The following is a 12,495-nucleotide window of genomic DNA, read 5'->3' as shown; positions in this document are numbered from 1 at the left end:
GTCAGGGGTCAATTCTTTGCTGCTAACCAGCTATATGGAACAGTCTGCTCACCTCCCAATAATCTAGTTTCTTCATCCCTTCTTTTGAAAGAAAGTGAGAACTCATCTCTAATGCTGCCTACGATCAGTAATCTGTCAACCAGGTCCTCACATGGAACTTACTGTGGTACTAACTTCCCTTTATTTCTCATCTCATCAACTATTCCAACCTATCCTCAATCATTGTAACTGCTGTGCATTAAGATACTTGAAAAAGCATACAGTTCTGGAGCCTTAGAATTCTGCCTTCCATAAAGGGAGGTTTTTGTTTGTTTTTTTCTGTAGTTGGGAACTCAGTGTTGTTGAATGGAATACACCTTGCAGAGTAGGAAACCCTTTGCATAACAGGTGGAGTTTTAAAGACACCTGATTATATTAAGTTAAATTATCATTTTTATTAACTTGCATTCTGGTAGCACACAGAGACTCAATCAGGAGAAAGGCCCCATCCAAGCCAGTACTGTACAAACAGAGTAAAAGATGACCCCTTCCCAAAGAGTTTACAATCTAATTAAGATAAAATGAGACAAGTGGGTATAGCAAAGTCAGAACTGTATCTTTAATTAAAGCTGAAATTTAAAAGCATAACATTTAAATGGCAATGATAAGTAGCAATACATTTTTGTGCTCTTTTATGCTGCTCTGAGATTAACACTACTTGAATTCAAGCAGCGTAGGGGTAGCACATGTATAGCGGAGGGGAGGGGTAGGATGCAGTATAAACATCAAACATAGGATTATGGGAATGGGCAGTTCTCTCCTAATGGTCAATTGAAGGCGATTGTAATTGAAATACTGTACAACCACACCTTGGACTGTATGTTTAAAACACATTATAAATTACATTTAAATAATTTGTTACATGTAAGCCCAGGACAATTACTTTCTCTTGATATGCAAAATGATCAATTATGGAAGGAGAGTTATTCAAGGCTGAAAGATTAGCATGTTATGCTGAATGTTCATATCTGACAGGGTGAATACCATCCAATATATCACATGGCATTGCATTAATTACTACTATAAAAAGGGAAGGAAAAAAAAATCCATGACATTGTATTATTTCCATGACTGAACTACTGTACTTCCAATGTTATATGGAACAGTTTCTCTTTTACATTGGATCAGACATATTTCTCTGAATAGTAAAAGCGACAGGGTTTGGGATTTTTGACTTTAGCTTCTAGGACCATTATTTGAGGCAAAGCAAGAAATCCAAAGAATATTGATCTATACGGATAAGGTTGCTGCGGAGTTTACTACCAATATTTCTGTATTTGTGAGACCGTGGATTGGCTCTGTTCCACTTATTTGTGTCTGTTCTGTAGCAGATAGATTTAAGTATTCACTATTTACATTGTAAATGCACCAGATTTCCATATTCAGTTATTAAACATCTGCATAAAGTGAATCCAACAGAATCTTCTGCTCTATACTCCTTAAGTGTGCAAGTACTGAATTTTAATCAAGTTGACAATATTATGAATGAAATAAAAACTTTTCACCTCCTGAAACCTGGTGTCTCTTCCCTTTAATGGTCCTCATTCTCTTCCCTGACAGGTGAGTATGCAATCATGCTTATGTTCCTGTTCTCGGTCACAGCAGTACCAAAATGGATTAATTAGGATTCCATGAAGCTGGTAAGTTTCAAGCTGCCACTGCTGTGTAAACACCACTACCCAAAAGCACACAGGCTGTTTCGGGAGCCATGGGAGAGGAACAGAAGGATTTGGTTTGCTGTGTAGACTACGGGCAATATTTGAGAGGACAAAAGTTTACCACTCCAAATATAGACACCTTAAACTGAATTTCAGATGGCATCATTAACTCTGATCGTAAAACTGAGATATGATGCAATGTCACTGAAATGTTCTCACTGCAGAATTTTTCTGACATAGGTCACTGAATAAGTCAAACCCACAATGGAAATGTGGCTACTGTACGTAAATATATGTAAAAAAAAAAAATCTAACATCTACAAAATGTCAAGTTTTAAAGTGTTTTTGTTGGAAGAGAAAAAGAAAGATCCTGAAAAGTATATGCAGACTTCAGGACTCCAATTCAGAAAATCTTTCCTATTCAGGACAACACTTAAGCACATCGTTAAAGTTAACCACATGCTAAGGTGCCTTCCTGATGATTAAAATTAACTACTGATGTGAGGCCTTGTTAAAACAGTAGTAGCAAGACAAAGATTAAGACAAAATAGGATAATTTATCCATGTTTTACCTGAAAATTTCCTTTCTTGAAATAAACGAGGTCCACAGATCCATGACACTGGGTATTCTACTCTATGCAAGTCTTGGAGGTAAACCAAACCTGTCAATCAGAAGCAGGCAAGGTGCGGCGCCAACCACCAGTTGAGACACTTCCTAGGAAAAACTAAGCACTCTATCAGTAAGGAAATTTAAGTAGTAAGATTAAATAGAATAATCCTCCTGCAGAGCAAGGTATTCAACTAACAAAAAACTTTGAGTGCTAATTAAGAATTCAATATCTTTTCCCAACTGACAGCCCATTCAGGTGGGTTGGATCTGTGGACCGCATTACTCCAAGAAAGGAAATGTCCAGGTGAGCCCTGGATAAAATTTTCCTATTCTTATTCATAATGAGGTCCACAGATCCAGGACATCAGGATTTTTATACCAGCATCCACTCGAGGCAAGAACTATTTAGAGTTATTTACAGATGCAAAAGAGGATAACCCTTTATTAAGAGTTACTGGGATACTATACCAAGGAGCACCCACCTACTAAAGGCAGCGCCAGATGCTTGATGTCCGGCTTGTAGAATTTGAAGGTGGTACAAACAGATAATCAGGTAGCTGCTTTACAGATTTTCTTGTGTGAGGCATATGATCTTTCTGCCCATGAAGTTGCCACAGTTCAAACGGAGTGAGCTCGGATTCCGGAGGACTGAGTTAGTTTTTAATTTGTGTGCTTCTGAGATAAAATAACTCTGACACCTGAAAGTGGAGGATTTTGAAGCCTTCTTTCCCTTTGACACTGCATAATAAAGCACAAAGCATGTGTCTTTCTGACCTGAGCTGTATGGTAAATATATACTTGGAGAGCTCTGCAGACTATCCCAAGTATGTCACAATTTCTCTTTGCAGCACACTGGAGCTGGACAGGAGGATGGAACAACAATCTCCTGTGCTTTATGGAGTCTGCAGTTAATCTTCCAGTATGAAGACTGATCAGTTCTGACTACCACTTTGGCTTTAAGAAACGTGCAATAATGCAGTTCCAGGAAAAGAGCTCACAACTCAGATACCCTGAGAACAGACAAAATTACTAACAAAAACACCACTTTAATGATTAGAAAGTAATGAGGCACCTTTGCGAGTAGTTCAAATGAAGGGCCTGTAACGGCACTTAGAACTAGGTGAGATCACATAAAAGAACTTCATGCTTTACACGAGGATGTAGAAGAGATGCTGCTCTCCTTAAAAAAAGATGTCAGACATAGCCTCAGTCTATCTTAAAGGAATTTGAGACTCTGTGGTACTGAAACATATGTGGGGGTTGAGACCCTTGTTAAAATTCAACCAGGCCCCTGAATACATTGAGCGAGTAGATTTATTTCTGGTAATTAAAATTGCGGATATTACCTCTCTGAATAAACTTGGCTTAAGAGGCTCTAGTCAAGAACCAGGCAGCTGGGCTCATACTGTCTGGTTTCTGATGCATAATTGGCCCTTATATCATCATACCCCTTCTGGACAGACAGCTGATGGGAGGTCTTTGTACAATGTCAAGGTGGTCAGAAAACCAAGGACTCCTGACTAGAACTGGGTTACCAGAACTACCAGTGCTGCTTCTCTCCTGGTCTTTCGTAGCATTCTGATGTGTAAAGGGAAGGGAAGGGAGGCATAGAAAAGTCCTTTCTGGCCATCTTTGCAACAGGCTTGGTTGCCTTGGCTTTGTGATTCCACCAGCAAGAGGAGGAGACAGACACTTTGTACTTCAGGTGGGAGGCAAACAGATCTATCTTTTATCAGGCAATGAAACACCTCTGGGTGTAGTTCCCATTCTGGATGATCTAACTTTTGCCTGCTGAGCTAGTTAGCCGCAACATTCAATTTCCCCTTGGATATGAAGGGAGCGACTTGTCTGTAGTGTCTCCTTTGCCCAAGTCATCAGAAGGTCAGCTTCTCTTTGAAGAAAACTGTAAACCATGGTCCCCTTTTTCTTCTCATGTATGACATGGCTGAAAGTGTTGTCATCATGATCAGCATGAAGCAGATAGAGAAGCAAAGCCTCGAGATCATATTGGACTGCCCTGAGCTCTTGCCTTGTGCGGACAAAAGTGTGTAATGTAGACAAGGCATAAGAATATCCACATGGGAGATCACTGAAACCAGAAGAGAGAGAAGTGTACGAACAGGTTGACTGTTTTGATAAGACTTCTTAGCTTCTCCTGACTTTCTTGCAATAAGGTGCTTAGTAGAGGACATGACACTGGGAATACGTTGAGACTTTTAAACAACTCTGTCACAAAACTGTGGCTCTGCAGCATACTTATTGCTTTCGTGGAACAATCTATGACTGACTCTGGATGAGGCTTGGATAAGGAAGTCACCAAAATACAGCAGACACAGACTCCTTCCTGAGCTGCTACTAACACTGCCAGCATTTCCATAAACTCCGGCAGTGCTGTTGATAAAGGCAAAGGACTTGTATGGGTAACATTGGGCTCTCAAAGCACAGCTTAGGACATATCTATGAGACTGTCAAATTAGGTATGAAGATAAGTGTCCTTCAAATCTACTGATGTCCTGCAGTCCCTTTGTTCATGGCAGCTAGTGTGGATTACAAGATCTCCATCTTGAATTCTGATTTCTTCATGGATCTGTTGAGATAATGTCAAGAGCTGCTCTGTGGCCTTGTTTTGTCTGAAGGGGTGAGACAGGTTCAGTTGTTCTAATTCACAGATCTAGGATGAGATGGGTAGTCTGCATACCCTAACTCTTCCTTAGGCCACGCAAATTTATTTATTTACAGGCTGAGAGAGACCATTCTCACAATACTGTTCATTCATGCTAGCATTGCATCTGAAAGTAACCGGGGTGGGGGATTAGGGGGAATTGGGAGTGACAGCCCAATAGTTATGGTATGGCGACCCACAGTGGCAGCTGAGGACAGTCCCAATACGTTCAGAGTCTCTTAGGTGTGGCAGAAAAATCCTTATGGTATTACACACTCACAGGGATTCTGAGGAGTATAGCCACAGCTTGTCTAAGGCATCTGCAGAATGCTTAATACTCTTTTGCCTTAAAATCTATTTTATGGGTTTTCTCTCTTTTTTAAAATATTTTATTACGTGAGTCTTTAGCTCTGATTTGGAGTGTCGGATTTCCTCCTCTAAGCACAGAGGATTTCTTTTGTGGGATTGTGTATGCATGTCGAGAGGAAACAACACTTTTCTGTGGCTTGGTCTTTCCAGCATTGATTTCACATGCTGTACTCCATGAAGGTGACCACAGGACATAGGTGCTGATGGATTATCCCCCATGCTGCACTCCATGAAGATGAGCAGGGGAACTAGGTGCTGTGGATATCTGCCCTGCTGTACTCTGCAGATTTATGCAGCTTGAGGGAAACAGATTTCACTCTGTGCCTTTTAGAGCACCTCCCAGGGGAATCCCTTGAATCCGACTCTTCAGAAGATGAAGGGGCTGAGAGCTTTTATTTTTTCTTTATGTTGGGACTTCTTTTCTTATGCCTCCCTTTGATCTTCCTGCTCAGGAGAGAGGAATTTCAGAATGACAGTCCAGGAGGGCTAGGGGAGAGAACCATGTGGTTGGTTATTCTCTTGATCAGGTTTCTGGCCGTGAAAAAGAGGAGGTTCAGATTGGAGGTCTGTGCTGGAATGGCTTCAGAAGGGGGCTCCCCTGCATCCCTTGCTCTAAGGGAAATTCCTGGACCTCGCCTGGAGATAGTCACCTCCACCTCAGGGGAACCAGGCTCCAAACCTTGACATTCAAAGGCAAGTCCTTGGCCTGTTTGCTGCACTGAGAAATAGTGCTGGGCTGACATTACTAGTAGGGTGTAGCTCTGGATCACTGCAGGGCCGAAAGGGGGCTGGCTGTACAGTGGAGGGAGGGGATGGGGCCCAATGGCCCCTTACCAGGTTTCCCTCCTTGTTCCATCTCTGGATCCCTGTCACTAGCTCCCTGCCACTGAAGTAGTACGGGAGAGGGGCTGGCCAGGTGCTTCACAGTCAACAGTCGTGGTTGTGAGCCAAGGCTCCATCGGCAAGGCGGGAAGTTTCCCTGGGCCTTTGATATTGTGCTTCAACCTACACTTACCCCGTATGTATGAGGGAGTTAGGGGTGAGTAGGGAGCCATCACTTGCTATTCCTGGGGCTGCTGCCATAGCATGTACCAGGCCTGGGGAATTTTGCTGCTAAGGTATTGCCAATGCTCCCTGGAAGCTCTCCTGCTTGGGGAGGCAGGCTGCTGGAAACCCTGTCCATGCCTGAGCACTGGTTTTCCCTCTCTTAGGATACATCGACGCTGTAAGCTAGGGGTGTGATTCCCAGCTTGTGTAAACATACTCGTGCTGGCTCTCATCTGAACTAGCACATTAAAAATAGTAACAGCAGCAGTAGCATGGGCAGCAGCAGCACGGCACTAGCCACGCTGAGTACAAACCCAGCCACACCTCATGGGTATGTACTCTGGGCCATTAGCGTGTGCCACGGCTACCCACGCTAAGGAAGCTCACCTGAGAGCTAGCGTGAGTATGTCTATACGAGCTGGGAATCACACCCCTGGCTCACAGTGCAGATGTAGCCTTAGCCGGCTCTGCCACACAGCGCTCTGCATGGATGATGAGCAGGGTACAGGCAGTCCCGGAGGTGGAGGAGAAAGGGAATCCTCTCTGCCAATAAAGGCAGACCCTGACAGCCTGGAGATTTTAAGCCTTCTTCAAATTTGCTCTGCAGCAGAGAGGAGCTGCTGTCTGCCTACAGCTGGAGAGGCAGATGAAAGCTGGCGGTTTCTTAGAGCTGGAGCCTCCCCCCCCCGTCTCTGGCTGACAGGTAGGATCTGCCTCCAAGGCTGCATAGAGCACAGTACCCAGTGTCATGGATCCATGGACCCCATGAATAAGAGGAAAAATGTTTGAACTAGTTTCAGCATGGATATGGCCTGTTTAAGTTGGCAACATACCTTTTACTGAACCAAATACCACGGACTAGTCTGCTTTTGACACATACCATTTAGCCACATAAAAGCACCAATACAAAAAAGTGTTCTGTTGTATTTTACATTAGTTACTAGATTCCTAATTTCTTTCGACAGCTCACATAAACGAAGCCTTGCCTACTTGCACAACCAAAATTAGACTTTGATTTCACTAATTAAGCAAATACTGGTAAGGTGAACCTACTGAAGCAATAGCTCCCATAACTTGACTTACGTGAGATATTTGATCTGAATTGAAGTGGGATCTACTCAGGGCCAGAGGGAAATCATATTCATGTTTATTTGTGGTATCCCGGAGGAGCCAGTTACTTCTAGATGGTCAAAATTATTAACTTCAGAAAATTAGAGCTACCCCTTCTGCCATAAATACTCTCAATCCTCTGAATTACTGTACAGTAAAACAATATTTAAATATACTAAGGATAGAAGTTGAGCAAAAACATAAAAGACATTTAGGCAATCAAAAGGTGACGAACTGTAAATTGTCCATGTGTACTTTTTTTTATTTTTATATATTATATATAAAAAAGTTTTTATATAAGTTTATTTTTAAAATTTCATTCTATTTAACGCAATTTGTATCCAGTTAAATTTAGCTGTAAATAATATAAGCCCTGGTGACATTTAATTACATAGGCCCCAATCCAGGAAAGACTTATGTTTGTGCTTAACATTATTGCTGAAAATAATTCCATAGATTTCAAACAATTGGGGCCAGCGTAAAACAAATAAACGCATGTCTGTTTTGTACACAGGAACAAATCCTGCACACGCCACACAAGTAATTCTCAGGTTTCAGAGTAACAGCCGTGTTAGTCTGTCTTTGCAAAAAGAAAAGGAGTACTTGTGGCACCTTAGAGACTAACCAATTTATTTGAGCATAAGCTTTTGCAAAGTAATTCTCAGTGATTTCAGCAGAACTATACAGGAGTTTATAAGAAAACACATTTAAAAGGAATTTTTTTCTCCTAAATTTTCCCAGGAAAACTTCCAGTTTTTTTAACAAAATACTGAAACTGGAAAATTTTTGGTTTTTGTGAACTGTTTTTGATAAAAATATTTGATTTGCAAAATTCTTTTTTTTCCCTGAAAACCAAATTTTTTTTTTTTTTTTTTAAAAACCAAAAATCTGCATTACTTACAGGACTATTGTAAGCATGATTTCGCCCCTACCTCTTGTTCACTGATTTGTACTACATTATCCTAATCAAATTTGTGGCACTTCATAGCATACTATGTATTCATTTTTTTTAAATCAATGTAGAAGAAAACAAAATCATCACTGATAAAGTTTGCCAGTGACATCAGGTGGCTAAATAATGAAAAGGACAGGTCATGGATACAGAACTATCTGGATCATTTGATAAACTGGGTGCAAGCAAACAATATGCATTTCAATACAGCCTAATATAAGTTCTACATCTAGGAACAAAGAATCAGGCCACACACTTACAGGATGGAGGACTCTACTCTGGGAAGCAGTGACTCTGAAAGAGACTGAAAGGGTCATAGTGGATAAGTAGCTGAACATGAACACACCTAAGGCAACACTTTGGTTCAAAAGGGCTAATGCAATGCTTGGATGTATAAATAGGGATATATTGAGCAGGAGTAGAGAGGTTATATTACCTCTGTATTTGGCAATGGAAATACTACTGCTGGAATACTGAGTTCAGTTCTGATATCCACAGTTCAAGAAAGATATTGATGACTTGGAGAGGGTTCAGAAAAAAAGCTATGAGAATGATAAACTACGCCTCCAGGAGCTCAATCTATTTAGCTTATCAAAGAGAAAATTAAGGCATGATGTGATTGCAGTCTGTTAGTACCTAGATGGGGAACGGAAATTTGATAAGACTCTTCAGTCTACCAGAGAAAAGGGTGTACCAAGATCTAGTGGCTGAAAGTCAAAACTAAGGGCTTGTCGACACTAACCCTGTAAGTCGATTTCAGTTATGCTAGTTAAGTTACTTAAGTTAGGTAACTTCAGCTGATGTAACTTACATGGACTTACAGTAGTGTCTATACTGCGCTATGTCAACAGAAGATGCTCTCCCATCGACATAGCTTCCGCCTCTTATTGAGAATTCTCCCATCGACTTACTGCGTCTTCATTAAACCAGCTAAATCTAAGCCCGCTGCACTGATCGCAGCAGCACTGATTTAGCCCATAGTGAAAACAAATCCAAGCAAATTCAGACTGGAAATACAGTAGAACCTCAGAGTTAGGAACACCAGAGTTACGAACTGACTAGTTAACTATACACCTCATTTGGAACTGGAAGTTCACAATCAGGCAGCAGCAGAGCCAAAAATAAATATATAAATACAAATACAGTACAATACTGTGTTAAATGTAAACTACTAAAAAAAAAGGGAAAGCAGCATTATTCTTCTGCATAGTAAAGTTTCAAAGCAGTATTAACTCAATGTTCAGTTGTAAACTTTTGAAAGAACCACCATAACATTTTGTTCAGAGTTGCGAACAACCTCCATTCCCAAGGTGTTCGTAACTCTGAGGTTCTATTGTCAGGTGCAAATTTTTGACAGTGAGAGTAATTAACCACTGGAAAAACTTAGCAAGGATTGTGGTGGATACTCCAACAGTGGAAATTTTTGAATCAAGATTGGATGTTTTTCTAAGAGATATGCTGTAGTTCAACTACAGCTACTGGACCTCAAGCAGGAATTAATTCAGGGAATTCCCATGGCCTGTGCGGTGCAAGAGGTCAGATTAAAAGATCACAATGGTACCTGATGGCCTTAAAATCTATGAACCTAACAGAACTACATCTACAAAGATGACATGTCCTAATTACAATCACACTAAAATCTATTAGAGATTGCTAGAAGGATTCTTCACTACTAATCACATGTACTGACATAATTCATTGTGCTCTGTATACAGGTTCAAGCAAAAGGCTGTAAAATATTATATTAGACAAGTAGTTGTTTCCGATATCTTCTGTCAATTCCAAAATAAAGCACTGTATTTCCTTCATCAAATAGCCCGGCCCTGTATGTTTTTAATACAGCAGCCTCTGCTTGTTCATTATATCATTTCTTGCATCACGATGTTTGTTTCTTCCCCAAGAGGTTTACAATATTTATATGTTCAACTCAACTATTCCATGAAAATTTTTGAGTTGACTGGTATTTGTCTGTAAACATTTAAACTAAAACTATTCTGTACTAGTGAATCAAGCTATACACTAATATTAGGGCTGTCGATTAATCACAGTTAACTCATGCGATTAACTCAAAAAAATTAACTGTGATGAAAAAAATTAATCATGATTAACTGCACTGTTAAACAATAGAATACCAATAGCAATTTATTAAATATTTTGGATGTTTTTTCTACATTTTGCTATTAAAACACAGAATACAAAGTGTACAGTGCTCACTTTATATTATTTTTATTACAAATATTTGCACTGTAAAAATTATAAACAAAAGAAATAGTATTTTTCAATTCACCTCGTACAAGTACTGTAGTGCCATCTCTACTGTGAAAGTGTAACTTACAAATGTAGGGTTTTTTTGTGTTACATAACTGCACTCAAAAACAAAACAATGTAAAACTTCAGAGCCTACAAGTCCACTCAGTCCTATTCCTTGCGCAGCCAATCGCTAGGACAAACATGTTTGTTTATGTTCACGAGAGATACTGTTGCCTGCTTCTTATTTAAAATGTCACCTGATAGTGAAAACAGGCATTCGCATGGCACTTTTGTAGCCTGCACTGCAAGGTATTTAAGTGCCAGATATGCTAAACATTCATATGCCCCTTCATGCTTCAGCCACCATTTTGGAAGATATGCTTCCATGCTGATGATGTTTGTTAAAACAAATAGTGCGATAATTCTATTTGTGAATGAACTCTTTGGGGGAGAACTGTATGTACCCTGCTCTGTTTTACCCACATTCTGGCATATATTTCATGTTATAGCAGTCTTGCATGATAACCCAGCACATGTTGTTTGATTTACGAACACTGCCACAGCAGATGTGACAAAACGCAAAGGTACCAATGTGAGATTTCTAAAAATAGCTACAGCACTTGACCCAAGGTTTAAGACTCTGAAGTGCTGTCCAAAATCTGAGAGAGATGAGGTGTGGAGTATGCTTTCAGAAGTCTTAAAAGAGCAACATTCCAATGCGGAAACTACAGAACCTGAACCACAAAACAAACAAACAAACAAAAAAAAACAACAACTTTCTGCTGGTGACATCCGACTCAGATGATGAAAATGAACATGCATCAGTCCACTCTTCTTTGGATCGTTATCGAGCGAACCTGTCATCAGCATGGATGCATATCCTCTAGAATGATGATTGAAGCATGAAGGGACATATGAATTTTTAGCACATCTGACATGCAAATATCTTGTGACGCCAGTTACAATAGTGCCAGTTGAATGCCTGTTCTCATTTTCAGGTGACATTGTAAACAAGAAGCGGACACTATTATCTCCTGCAAATATAACCAAACTTGCTTGTCTGAGCAACTGGCTGAAGTAGGACTGAGTGGACTTGTAGGCTCTAAAGTTTTACATTGTTTTACTTTTGAATGTCGTTATTTTTTGTACCTAATTCCACATTTGTAAGTTCAACTTTCATGATAAAGAGACTGCACTACAGTACATGTATTAGGTGAATTGAAATATACAATTTCGTTTGTTTTTTTACAGTGCAAATATTTGTATTCAAAAATAAATAGAAAGTGAGCACTGTACACTTTGTATTCTGTGCTGTAATTGAAATCAATATATTTGAAAATGTAGAAAACATCCAAAAACATTTAAATAAATGGAATTCCATTATTAACAGTGAAATTAATTGTGATTAACTTTTTTAAACGCTTGACAACCCTAATGTACACAGTTTAGTTCACCTGAGATAGAAAATATGTACTGTAAGCATATTTGTACTTTGAATAAAAATACTCTGTCTAATCATTTTTATCTCTCTCAGTTTGAAGAACTGAAGTAGGTTTTTCTGTACATCCAGAATGAAGACCCTGATACTTAAAAATAAATAAATAAATAAATAAGGTGTTTTACCAGGATGGAATAATTAAGAGCTATTTTGCTGATGAGAATGTACAGATAGTTAAATGGGACTAAAGCTCATAGCTAGAAGAATAAAGATATAGTCATGGTGCTGCTATAATGTCTGGATAACCTTTACCTTGGACTACAGAACACAGGCGTTTCATGGAGGTACCAGACTAGATGA

General features: G+C 39.7%; 1 protein-coding gene across 4 annotated transcripts in view; it reads right to left on the bottom strand.

Moving 5' to 3' along the window:
- APP (amyloid beta precursor protein) overlaps positions 1-12,495 on the bottom strand; it is a 298,757-nt gene that overhangs the window by 178,945 nt on the left and 107,317 nt on the right. The window lies entirely within an intron of this gene.

This window comes from Eretmochelys imbricata, chromosome 1, assembly GCF_965152235.1.
Source record: "Eretmochelys imbricata isolate rEreImb1 chromosome 1, rEreImb1.hap1, whole genome shotgun sequence".
Classification (NCBI taxonomy): Eukaryota; Metazoa; Chordata; order Testudines; family Cheloniidae; genus Eretmochelys; species Eretmochelys imbricata.
Note: the sequence above shows the minus strand (reverse complement) of the source record. Positions and strands in the feature narration are given on the sequence as shown.